This window comes from Sus scrofa, chromosome 13 (genome assembly GCF_054392235.1).
Source record: "Sus scrofa isolate SSC_HxYL_T2T_F1_AM1 chromosome 13, Sscrofa_HxYL_maternal_Yorkshire_Landrace_v2.0, whole genome shotgun sequence".
In the NCBI taxonomy this organism is placed as follows: domain Eukaryota; kingdom Metazoa; phylum Chordata; class Mammalia; order Artiodactyla; family Suidae; genus Sus; species Sus scrofa.
Window position 1 is genome coordinate 112,191,126 of NC_139395.1, and position 12,772 is coordinate 112,203,897.

Here is a 12,772-nt window from a genome sequence, read left to right on the forward strand (position 1 = left end):
CAAATGTTCTGAATACACTTTTGTCTGCTGAAACCATCAGGGGCTCTGAATTCCAGTTTGCTGACGACAAATAAATGAGGTACTTGGTTTTCCTAATGGGGCTTTTGTCCATGAAACTATATTTCCTAGATTCACCTGATTCATAAATTATCTGAGTGTTGGTCTCAAACTTGATAGCACATTGCCAATACTGGAAGCTCTTTAAAAAGAAAGCCCTGATGCCTAGGGACCACATCCAGAGACTCTAATTTTGTTGGTCTGGGCTGGGCCTTGGTCATTGGGATACTTCAAATTTCCCATGACTAACATACAATGCAGTTTGAGAGCCATTGACTGAGGGAGCCCCTTACAGCACAGATACCCAGGCCCCAAGCTTAACTCACTAAACTAATTCCTTTAGGGCAGAACTCAGGGTGTCTGAATTGTTAACATGCATGACAAGAGAGCCTTATGGCCTGGCAAGTCTGTGAATGGAAAGACCCTCACATTTCTTTTTCCAGTAGACACTGGTCCTTCCCTGTCCAGTCGTTTTGCTGGAGCTGCAGCTGAGGCTGCCCCTGGCCAGTCTGTGCAGAGATGTGCAGAGTGGCAGTAAGGTCTGGGACCAACCCCAAGGCTCCCTCCCTCACCGCCCATCCACACATGTGGATGCTTCTATAAATCACTTCTGATATGTGGTTCGTATTCAGGAAGTGTTCTGACTGCTTACCCCTGTAATGATGGAGTGGAGGAAAGGTCTAATTTTGGAATGACTGTGGCTTAGGCAGCGCCGTGTTCCCTGCAAGTCTGAATTTCCTCAACACAGTGGCTCCAGTGCCCCGCCTGCTCACCACAATTACACAGGCCATTTGAGGCACACTATCCATCACAGCAAATTACTGGTGTGATCCGCTCAAGAACAAGGCTAGATGGCCTTGCTGATGGCAATCTTTGCAGAACCTTCTTGATAACCAAGACAAAGGCAAGGTGGGAGGAAGAGCTTAGCAGGTCAAGGCTGCTGAATCAATTAACAAGATCCCTGCCTGACTTACAGCCTGAGGGAGAGATGGGGGTTGTGAAAGCTACTAGTGCACAGACAGGATTATATTAGGGTTGCCAGCTCCTGTGTCCTTGGTTTTACTGGCACAGTAACATCATAAAAGGGAATTAGCATTTGTGAAGCCCTTTAATAGTGGCCACAATTAAAGGCCCTAATGTATATTATTTCAGGTCATTCACTCAACAGCCCCTAGAGGCACCATCACTCTCATTCTCCAGGTGAGGAAACCATCACTTTATCCAGGATCACACAGGTGGCAGAGGCAGAGCAAAATTTAAGCCCAGGTTGCTCTGGTTTCCAAGTTCTTGCCCTTCCCAGTATCTTAGGTCAGTTGGAAACACGCACACTCTAGGATCCATCTCCTCAGAGGTCAGCTCCCAGAGATGGGTGGCCAGGCAGGGAGGTCAGTGCTAAAATATCAGCAGTGAGAGCTTGTGAACGGGCTGCGGGGCTGCCCTCTCAGGAAGATAGGGCAGGGAATGGAACTCCATCCTGCTCTCATGCCCACAGACACTGGCTCCAGTGCAAGGCCCCTGGTTTGTAAAATGGTAATGGGACAGCCATGCTGAGCCCTTCTCCCAGCAATGTCTCCCCAGTTCTGAAGGTCTTCTTTCTTGTGGCTGGAGTCTTTGCAAATCTCAATAACCAGGATGTTAGGGCTCTTGACATTATCCTTGGGTTCTTGGTTCTGTATCTTCTTGAAGGTAAACTTCAGTGATCTGTGGGCTGGAGAGACTATAGTAGAGAAAGGCCATTCAGCTTTGTCTTAGGTGGGGGCCCCACAAAAGCCAACCAGGAATCATGGATCTGAGTGCAGGGAGCTCATTTGGGCAGTGGCCCCAGAAGCATGGGCAGGAGGGTCAGAAGATGAGACAGAAAGGAAGAGAGAGATACTCAAAGAAGGTGTGTTGTTAGTGGTTATTGCTGTGGGTATTTGAAGCTCAGCTGGGGACAGTGCAGAGTGTGGACACAGTGCAAGAAAGCACACACACCTCAGGCTTATCACCTGCCCCACCCAGGAGGAGAGAGCTGAGGTATTGATCCTCCAGCTCCCATCCATGGCTGGCCGAGTGCTATTCCTGGAGGAGCTTGCCTGAGCTGAGAGGAAACCCATGGCTGTTGGTGTGTCCCAGTCAGGGAATGAATAACAGAGGAGACAAGAGTGAGGCCCCCAAAACATCTGTTGACAAATCCTGAATCTGCTTAGGGTGGGAGAGAATTTTACTATCCAGAAGCCTGATCATACTGTCCTTAGGACATCTGACCCATTGCCTCCAAGATATGGACCTACAGTATGACGTCACCTCATGGGGTGATGTGAAGTGCACAGTGCCCAGTTAAATCTGAATTTATGAGTCATTTTGGTTATAAGAATAGCCCATGCAATTATTTGTTGTTGGTCTGAAATTCAGATTTAACTGGATGCATTGTATTTGTATTTGCTAAATTTCCCCTCCAAGTTGGGCTTGGTGTGGGGAGAGGCCACTCAGGTCTCCAGTGCTGGTGTCTCTGACACAAAGCAGAGGCAGTAAGACTCAAGGCAGCATGGACATTCCTCAGTTACCCGAGGAGGAGCTGGGAATGCCTAAACATAAGAGAATGAGGTTTTGAAGGGGGAAAGATATTGGTCTTTGGAAACAGAAAGAGAGTAATCAGAGAACACTCTCTTCGAATAACCTTTGTATATAAATAAGCTGTGAATAACTCTTGTAGCTCATGGCACCATGTCCACTTCAGGAAAACAAAGTCTCTGTGAGGACAGTAATGTCCGAGGTGGACCAATGAGCAGATGAACCTGAATTTCTGGTTCCAAATTCCAGGATCCTCTCTGTTGTCTCCCCGCTGTTGGTAATGGGGGTGTGTCTGACTCCACATCCTACTCTGCTGGCAGCTGTTTATCTCAAGCCTAAGGTGGATGCTTGGCTCAGTCAGTAGGAATGTAGGCTCCTGTGCAAAACTGAATTACAGACAGCATTCAGCTCACTAAGGGACTGCCATCGAGGCCATTCCACAAACACCATAATGTAGATGAACTGCATTCCTCCTTTTAATTAACAACCCATATCCCATTGAAAACACTGCCCTATGAGGGATACCCTCTGAATTTGAACTGGGAGGACTGGGCCAACTCGCTCCTCACGTGGGTGCTGTAAAAATCAGACTTTCTCGTCCCACAAAAGCAGACTCATCCAGGGGTTCTTGCAGGAAAAGGCCAAGGAAGGAGGGCTACACCTGGTAAAAGGTTCCTGCAGGGAGGGCTGGGGGTGTGGGGTGGAGGCCGCAGTGCGGGAAGGGTCAGGAGGTATAGCAGGAGTGTTGGAGACTCCAAGACACACAGCCCCTGAGGGATGAAAGGGGCTGGGAAAGCATGGACCTGATGTCAAGGCTCTAACAATAATGAGAAGGAGGCTATTGCTGTGGACCTTAAGGTTCTCACCTGCCATCTTCAGAATTTTGAGGCTTCCCATGGGAAGAGAAAGGGAGAGGGGGCTGAGACAGATGAGGGTCCCTCTAGCAGTGGTTTGTTCCAGCTAAGAGTACAGAGACAGGCATTTCCAGAAAGGAAAGAGGGGGCCACAGCCTTGCAGCAGGCCCTGCACATACCATCGCCTGACCCGGTGAAGAGGAGGCGGCAATGCTGGTCAGAAGAGGCCCTTTTTATGGCTCTTTCCCAGGCGAGTGCTATTCACCTAGGGATTTGCAGGGTTGACTGTATTTAATATAAAGGATTCTTCCTGGATCCTGAATAAACTGATGAGCTCAAGGAGCTTGATGTCAAAAAAAAAATTCTGCAACCATTCCTAGGACCCTAAACCAAATTCGGAAATGAACCGTCCAGTCAATGATGGGGTGCCTAATGGGGACAGGGGCAGCCCTGTGTCAGGTATTGATGAATTCAGAGAGTCACTTTATATCAGAGAAGGATGAGTCATGAGCTCAGCCTTCCAAGAAGGTTTGTGAAGAGAGAGCTGCAGAGGGAGAATGCAATTATCTAATGCAGCAGCGGCCTCAATGAAGGATGACAAGGGGATGGGCAATACTGAGCATCTGATTAAGGTCCCAAATGTAAAAACAAAGCTGATCATTCTCTAGAGACTTGGGATAAAGCTTCCTTCCAGGGGAGTTGAAGTGCATAGCCCTTGGGCCTCTCTCTCTTTCCCACTCTCTCACTGCAATGGGAAGTCTTGTTGAATTTTTAAATCCAATACCAGGTTTGCAGGAAGGACAGATACTAGCTCCAAGTCATGGGATTAAGGGGCCAAGGATTTTGACTTTGACAAGTCAAGTAAAATATTTATCCTGCAGGAGAGTGTAGCACCAGATGTCTTTCTTCTCGAGGGTAATCCAGGTAAGGCTGGTGGCAGCTTCTTGTTCCATAAGGCATCCTTGAGGGAGGAAGGACAATGAGAGCAAACTCTTCTGATGTTCCTGGCACTGCCTCTGCTCTGACACTCAGAAATCAGACTTATTGCAGAAAGGGATCAGCATCCGTGAAGGAGCGTAAATCACAGGAGCCTGGAGTTCTGTCCAGGCCCTGCCCACTCACAGACAGGCTGACGTGGCTCTTACAGGTCAGGGACTCATGCTTCTTCTGCTCTGGGGCGGCAAGGACCAGTGATGCACTTGAAGGAGCATGGACCACATTTCCTGTGCAGCCTAGACCAGGAAGCCCAGAGCTGCTGCAAAGTCAGCAGGAAGGACTGAAGGACATGCAGCAGGTCCTTGGTGGATACAGGGTGGGCTGTGGAAGGACTGTGGCTATTTTGATGAGGAGTGGATCTGAATCCCCCTCATTGAGGTAGGAATAAATTATTTTCACTAGTAAGTGGGCCTATCTGGGTACCCAGCATCCTGTGTCAATGGCTTGTTTTCCCTGTAGAGATGTAGGGCAGCCATAAGTAAAATGTATATCCAGGAATATGCTATGTTCTCAGAAAGTGTCCCTCAGGCTGAGGTCCGCTGCAACATTCCCTAAAAATTCTAAGACTGAGACCCAGTTCCCATAACTTCAGAAGGGCCAGCTGTATTCTCAGCTGCCACTGAAAAGCTCCTAGCACCACCCTCCACCTATAAGTCTGAGTCAGATTTGAAAAAAAAAAAAGATTTCTTTATTTGATAAAGATGTTGATGATGATGATAACTGTCCTTGAAAACAATTTTCCAGAGAGGCGTAGGTTTATTTTTTCTGTGGTTTGGGATCAAACAGAGAGAAAGAGAGCTGACTAATAGCTGTACCCCTCAGGGAGTCAGCTTCGCCCACTCCATCCTCAAGAAGCTCCCCGGAGGGGCTGGGGCGGGGGCAGCTCTTGGCTCCAAGGGAGCCCTTTCTCTTGACTCTCTTTTTCTTTCCCACAGTCCTGAATCTGTCTTCCTAAGTTATCCATGATGAAAAGAATTGGGAATAAAACTAAAACTGATCATAGGACTATGTTGGGGCTTGCTTTTTCTAAGACTGGAACTCAATTTTAGACTCCCAGATCCCACCCTCATGCAGAGAGGAAATGAAAACTAGGGAGGTGAAATGTCTCACCCAGGAGCACTGTGTGTCTGCAGAGTCCCTGGGACCCAGCACGTTACTCCTAGCTCTGCCTCTCTCCCAGTGGCCTCTCCATGGCTATACCAGCTGGTGTTGCAGTCCTCTCATTTGATTCTATTGGACAGAAAGAGGAGGAGGAGGGATTTAAGATAATCACTGACTTGATTTTAAAGTCATTTTGTTTTGTCCATTATTTTTTGGACCTAGAATCCCAACATTCTAATGGGGGGCACTGACACTCTTTCCAGGTGAAAATCAGCCAATACATAAACATGAAGATGAACAATTTGCCTTTAGGTGTTTCCTACCTCAATCTCACTCATGAGACCAATTACAATCATCGAACATCTACCCCAGCATCATAAGCATTGTAAGGGATCCTGTCCAAAGACTTATCTCCCATCTCACAGCCATACTGGGGCCAGGGGAGAAAAATAGAGAAGAGAGGATGGTTGGGAAGCTAGGAAGGGAGACATCTCTGGGACTGGCCTCTCCTAAAGCTCCTTTCCATCCCTCATGAGGTCTTGTCCAATCAGCCATGTCTCAGGCTTCACCCACCAATCCAAGCCTGGGAAAAAGAGAGGAGGTATAATCCTGAGACCAGGAGTTGGTTTTATACTGCCACCTTCAATGCATTTGGAAAGATCAGTGGTGATGCTCTACCAGACTTCATCTGAACCTGGCCTCTGGGAAGGACTACGATTCACAATTGTAAAGGGAATGAACTTAGATATTCACTAAATTTCTCCTGTGGAGCATTGGACAATGAGCATGTGAATTCACAGTCTGATGAAGGGGACTCCCATTGCTCCATTTGAGTAGAAGCTACACTTCAGAGGAGAAAGAGCAGGGAGTAAAGGTGCCTACATCCCTGAGTCACCTTGCTCAGTCCAGACCAGATCAGTCTGTGTACCTGTCATTTGGATGCCATCACAGCCACCTGACTGGAGTTACATTTCTGATTTTTCTCTCTCTGTCCTTTACACAAGGGCCGATTTTATCCTAACCCCATCCTAAGGCTTCGGGGCTGGATCTCCATTGCTCATCAATTCAACAAACTGTTGCCTCCAATTTGCAGGATCTCTGTCCCACAGGCCATCACTCTCTTCACAGCTCTTTGCATGGTTTTAACAGGCAGTATATCATTCTTTTCTTGATACCCTATAATAAGAAATTATATACTTTGGGAGTTCCCATTGTGGCTCAGTGGGTTACAGACCCGACTGATATCCATGAGGATGCAGGTTCGATCCCTGGCTTCACTCAGTGGGTTAAGGACCCATCATTGCCCTGAGCTGTGGTGTAGGTTGCAGATGTGGCTCAGACCTGGTGTTGCTGTGGGTGTGGCGTAGGTTGGCAGCTGCAGCTCCAATTCGACCCTAGCCTGGGAACTTCCATATGCTGCAGGTGTGGTCTAAAAAGCAAAAGCAAAAAAAGAAAAGAAAAGAAAAGAAAGAAAGAAATTATATACTTTGATAGTTCTTTGATTTGATGGGTCCTTAGGACACATGATCTAGAATTTTGGAGAGCATGACTATAATTTGAGGCTTGTGGTTAAGTACAACTCAGATGCCAGACATAATTCACCACCAGTCTGTCCTCTTGGGTCTTCCACGTGTCCCCCTTCATTCTTTCATGAAGGCTTTTTAAGGATGTTCTATTTCCTTTCTTACCTTCCTTCCCATCTCCTGAATTTTGGCAAAGAACAATTTCACCTTAAAAATTGTTCTAGAAGTGTCTTTGAGCTCCTCTAAAACTAAACCCTCACTCTACAGGTAAGAAAAAGGGAAATCCAAAGAGATTAAATAAAACACCCAGGTAATAACAGAGGGCAGGTGGCTGGTCCAGATAAGAACACAGGTTCAGGTGTTCCCAGGGCATGGTCTGTCCTCACACTGTGCTTCCAATCATCCTGCATCCATGTCCTTTCATGATTCCTCCTGCAGTCATAGATGTCCTGTATTGTTATTGCTGTTGTTGTTGTTATTATTATTATTATTATTTACCCCAAACTTCAAATTGGCTAGCATTTTTATTTAAATAAATGTATTTTAAAAGGGGAAATTTTATATCATCACCTAATGAAAAACAGTATCACTTATCATTGATAAAAAGTTCACTCAACACCATGTGAAATACAATTATGTGGAATTCTAACTAGATATTGATGCCTGGGCAAAGAAAACCAGCTGGAACCTGTTCTCTTTGATTCTAAAGGACAATTGGCAAGCCTCAGAAATGTTCAAGACCTAGTAAAACTAAATGAAAATGGATTCTGGACCTGATTCCAATGTTATCTAATGGTATTTTATATCACTCAAAATAATTTTTCCAAAATAAAACCAGTAGGATATCCTCACACTTTGAGACCACTGCCATCCGCAATGCTGCCACACCCGGTCCCTTGACTCCCTAGAGGTCAGTAGACTTCTCCTCTCTCCTGCACAGCAAGGCCTTTCAAGGAAATTACACTGAAAGAGCTTCAGGCATATTCTGTTGGTAACCAGATGCCAAATGAATGCCCAACTCTCTTTCACTTTCATAGTAGAATACATGCTGAATTTAAACATTAATTTTGGTAAGTATTCTAAATGACTATTTTATTCACCCCAAAAATGATGTCAAGATAATGAAATTTTAGATAATAATGAATCAGGAAAGTTGACCTGAGCAGTGGAAAAATGCTGATTTAAATTGCCAATAGACAGATACTTTTGGATTTTGGAAGTCAATGCCAACTGTGCCTGCTGGAAGTTAAACTCTCAATAGCTTGCTATGATTGATGCAGATATTAGTCATTAAAAAAGAAAAATCTTCAACGAAGTAATTTGCATCCAGAGGATACATCAGTCACACCATGAGCTTGTTGTTTCAGGAAGTGACCACTAGATGGAGCAATTGCAATTCAAAAAAAAAAAAAAAAAAAATCTCAGCCCTGGAGGTACAAGTATTTTACCAAAGGATCTATTGTACTTATAAAGCTTCCATGTACACAAGCGAGAAGCCTTGCCCTGAAGATGATATTCTCTCCTTTCCTCCAAGACTTTGATATGCTTCTCCCTCTTTCCCCAGGACAGGTCACTTCTCCCCACGGGCAGTTTCTCTGTCTGAGTTCACATTTTAAACGTCTAGCTTGCCATTATTCTATTCCTCACCCTGTGACTGAGTAGAAAAATGTGTTCCTTAAGATGTGGTTTCTTTCTTCCCCCTACCTTGACATTACTCACTCCCAAGCACTAAGGCACTGCTTCCCTAAGTCCTATTCCTAGATGCTAATCCGATGCTGCCCGCAAAAGCACCTTGATTTGGAGGACATTCATTCTTCTCCAAAATTGCACCATACCTTTATTCACCCCCGTGATGATAGCAATAAATTTCCTTTAAAGTTTTGTTTTTTAAAGAAAGCCCATATCAATGGAGTAGTTGTTCTTATACCAACTCTTTAAATATGGCCATAATGAGGTATATGTGCCCAGTTCTCAGGGTGAGGACAGGAAATAGGAGTGACACCTCCAAGCAATAAGTTCTAAAACAATGGAATTCATTGAGATTGCAGCAAATCAGTGAGCTTGTTTGCAAGTTCTAATCTAGGGCTATACTTTCCCCAGATGGTTAATGGTGTGTGTGTCACAAAGGGGGGAAGACAGTAGAAGAACTGAAACACTGACTTAGTCTCTACACAAATAGGTATGTCAACAAAATCAAGCACAAAAGAGCCTCTTTGTGTCTGAGGTTTCCTGGCTGCAGCCCCAGAACCTAAGAACCAAGAGTTCTGTTCCCAGGTGGCCTCTCCTAATTTGCTAAATAACCTTGGGCAAGTCACTTAACCTTCCCAAACCTCAGCTTCTTCGGCTATAAAAGGAGGGTGCCAAAAGCTGTCTCTTCCCTGCTTCTTGGGGAAGTTGTGAGGATTAATGATGAGAGAAAGGCCGACAAGGGCCTGGAGTTTCTTTAAGAAAGGTGCTGCTTACCCTCCAGATGGGAGTCACAAAAATAAAAAGGATAAATACGCACCAGCAATCCAGGTCAAGGCCATCATGACGGCTCTGTGTCCTGAGGGTTTCCACATGTTCCTTTCCTCAAAGAGGGTTGGCAGGGACCAAACAAAACAAAAATACCTAATAAAGCCTTTGTCTGACCAAATTCTCAGTGGATTTTTATCTGATTAGTCTGTATCTATAGATGAAATGATTTTAAACATCCTGAAAAAACTGAAAGGAAAAATCATTTCTACCCGAAGACGCGGGGCACTCCTGCCCAGCTCTTCATCAGAGTGAAACGCATTTCACTGCAAAGAGGAACGAACTCCTCTGACAATTAGCCTTCTAGCTCGGTGGCAGCAATTATCACTATTAGCGGCTTTTCTTTCTCTCTTATGATGAAATATGTATTCATGCTGGGGTGGCCCCAATCTGAGGACGGCTTGGGCAGAACCCAAAATGCAAGGAAAGGATCAATTTTAACCTATTTTAAAAACATTTGATCTAATTTGATATTTCTAGTTTTCAACGGCTTACAACAAATAGATGAAAATAAATGTCTTGTCACATGTGGTGCTGCAAACTATGCCTTTTGGTTTTCAAAGACTCTTGAAAACAGGAGGAGAATCCTCTATTAGCTGTGTCTGATGTCTCAGGATTTTCCAGCTGTCATTGTTCGAAGGTCTATTTTGGGGGGCCTTGAGGAATGACCAAGTGGATTATTTGCTCTAAAATGCTGTAAGTTATCAGCTTCTCTGAGTCTTTCAGCTGGAATAATGGAAAGGGATGGGACAGAGGGGCAAGGGGCAGTCCTCTCAAGAATATGTGGGGCATAAATGTATTTCTGTGTATACTTTCAGGGCTAGAGATCTAATTCTGATATTCGAAAAGGAGAAAGCACAGTAAAGAATCATGGACTGTGCTGCTGTTAGCTTTCTTTTCTGAAGTCTAATTACTGAAGTGGCCCACTGCCTGGACTAAGCCATTCCTCCCTAAATAATTAATTTGCATGTGTGTATTTGCCTTTTTCAGATCTTAACACATATTACTGAGGACCCAGCCTCAGCAAATCTATTTTCACGCACATAAATAATTGCCTTGGAATAATGAACAATTCTCCTTGGTAAAGGAGGGCTCAACTTTAGTATACTATATTAATTCAAAGCAGATACTAGCTATTTAGTGTTAAAATGTTATAAACACATAAACATTTATAAATGTACATGGTCTGTAAATTCAGTTAGCTGGAATATGTTAACTAGTTCAAAGAAATAGCTTCAATGTAAATATTTAACCAATTTGTTTCAATCTATTTCATAAGCATTTATGTCAACCAGACATGTTTTTAAAAACAAAGGCCGTGGAATCAAGAAGAACTGGGATTGCGAGTGTAAGTGGATGATCAGGGTTCCTTGCAACATCTAAAGCCCAAACTCAACACACATGGTCTGTCAATGGTGGGTGGGTAGCATCTTCAACATATGCCAAGCATTTGGGTGTGAAATACGCATGAGCACAATCTCACTCACTGAGCTGCTGGATTCTTGGTGGGCAGGGATTTTGTAAAGGAATATGCTAAGAGAAATTTTTTATGCTTGTCTTTCTCTGTCCCCCTTCTCACTGGGGAACATGGGCACATCCTCCTCGTTTTACAGGCAAGGAGATGGAGGCCTAGGCGGTTCTCATTCATGGCATCCTTCTCATCCCCATGACTGTTCCATATGCAGCTATTACCTCACTCCCTTTTAAACCAGTCAAGGGAGCTTGGGAAGGAGCAGGACAGCCAAAGAGGACACTCCCACCCAGGCCTCTATGAAATGCCCCTCCATCCCTGGGGTCCCCAAACCCTCAGCCAGGGTCCTAAAACTAACTCCTTCACACAGATTCTAGGTCTCTGGCCAGGAGTTTGACTTCTACATCATCTGCTGCTGTTCTTAAGCTTCACTGGTGTTCTTAAGCTTCACTGGATTTCTGACATCTTCGGGTTCAGTTCTGGCATCACTATGTTCCCCAGCACAGTTTTGAGGTTATAGTATCTGAAATACTTTCCACTGGAAGTATTCTAGGGATTCATTCAAGGAAAAGCAGCTTCCAACCAGAGCTGGAGAAGCTAATCAAGCGCAGCCTCCTCCTAACCAGTTACCAAACATCTGGTGTTGGACAAAGCTGCACTGGTGTTTGGGATTTCCATTCCTGGGTGGAAGAAACTCTTCCTGCACGTGCAAAGTCAGGTAATGCCTCTGTGCATCTTAACACTTTTTTTTTTTTTCTTGCAATGGTGGATTTTGTCTTTTCTTCTTTCACTTTGTTGTTAACATATTATTTTTGTTTGGGGATGTTATCCTTATTAACTGAAATCCCAGATGAGTGTCAACCAGGCAGAATCATCAGACTTGTGCTTTGAAAAATCCACATGGACTTCCTTCCTTCCTTCCTTCCATCCTTTCTGTTATCTTTTTAGGGCCACACCCATGGCATATGGAAATTCCCAGACGAGGTGTCAAGTCAGAGCTTTAGCTGCCAGCCTATGTCACAGTCACAGCAACAGGGGATCCTTACCCCACTGAGTAAGGCCAGGGATCAAACATGCATCCTCATGGGTACTAGCAGTGTTGGTTACAGCTGAGCCATGACGGGAACTCCCACATGGGCTTTATTTCTGCAAAAGAACTCCCTTTTGCCATCGGACTGAAACTCTAAGATTCGGATGGGACCATCAGGGTAGAGAGTGACATGGGTCAAACTCCCAGCATTGGGAGTATTTCCCTATGCACAAAGATTTTCAGCAGGTCAGCTTTCAGGAAACTGCTGTCTTAAAATTCTTGGTAAACTCACCACTGCTGTAAATGGATTTTAGCTGGTCTGTGTCAAGATCAGGGCAAGGAGATAGGCCGAATAAATTTCCTGTGGATGAGCTGTATCCTGAAGTGGTATTCCCAGCAAGAGAAAGGGACAGAGAAGACCAGGAATCATCAGCATTGATAAGTAGTATTGATTGTGTGTCTACTTGGTGCTGGACAGCTAAGGAAAAGGGCTGAAAATCAGAATGCAAAGGGACAGGGTACTTTGGAAACTTTATAAATGGTTGTGCTAAACAGAGGAAGCTCATGAGTCTGGAAATAAGGTATCAAAAAGGAAATGGGGCAGGGGGCTCACCCAGGCCCAGAATTTCAAGGTAGTTTTTGAATAACTGGACGGATGAAGGAAGGTTGAGCT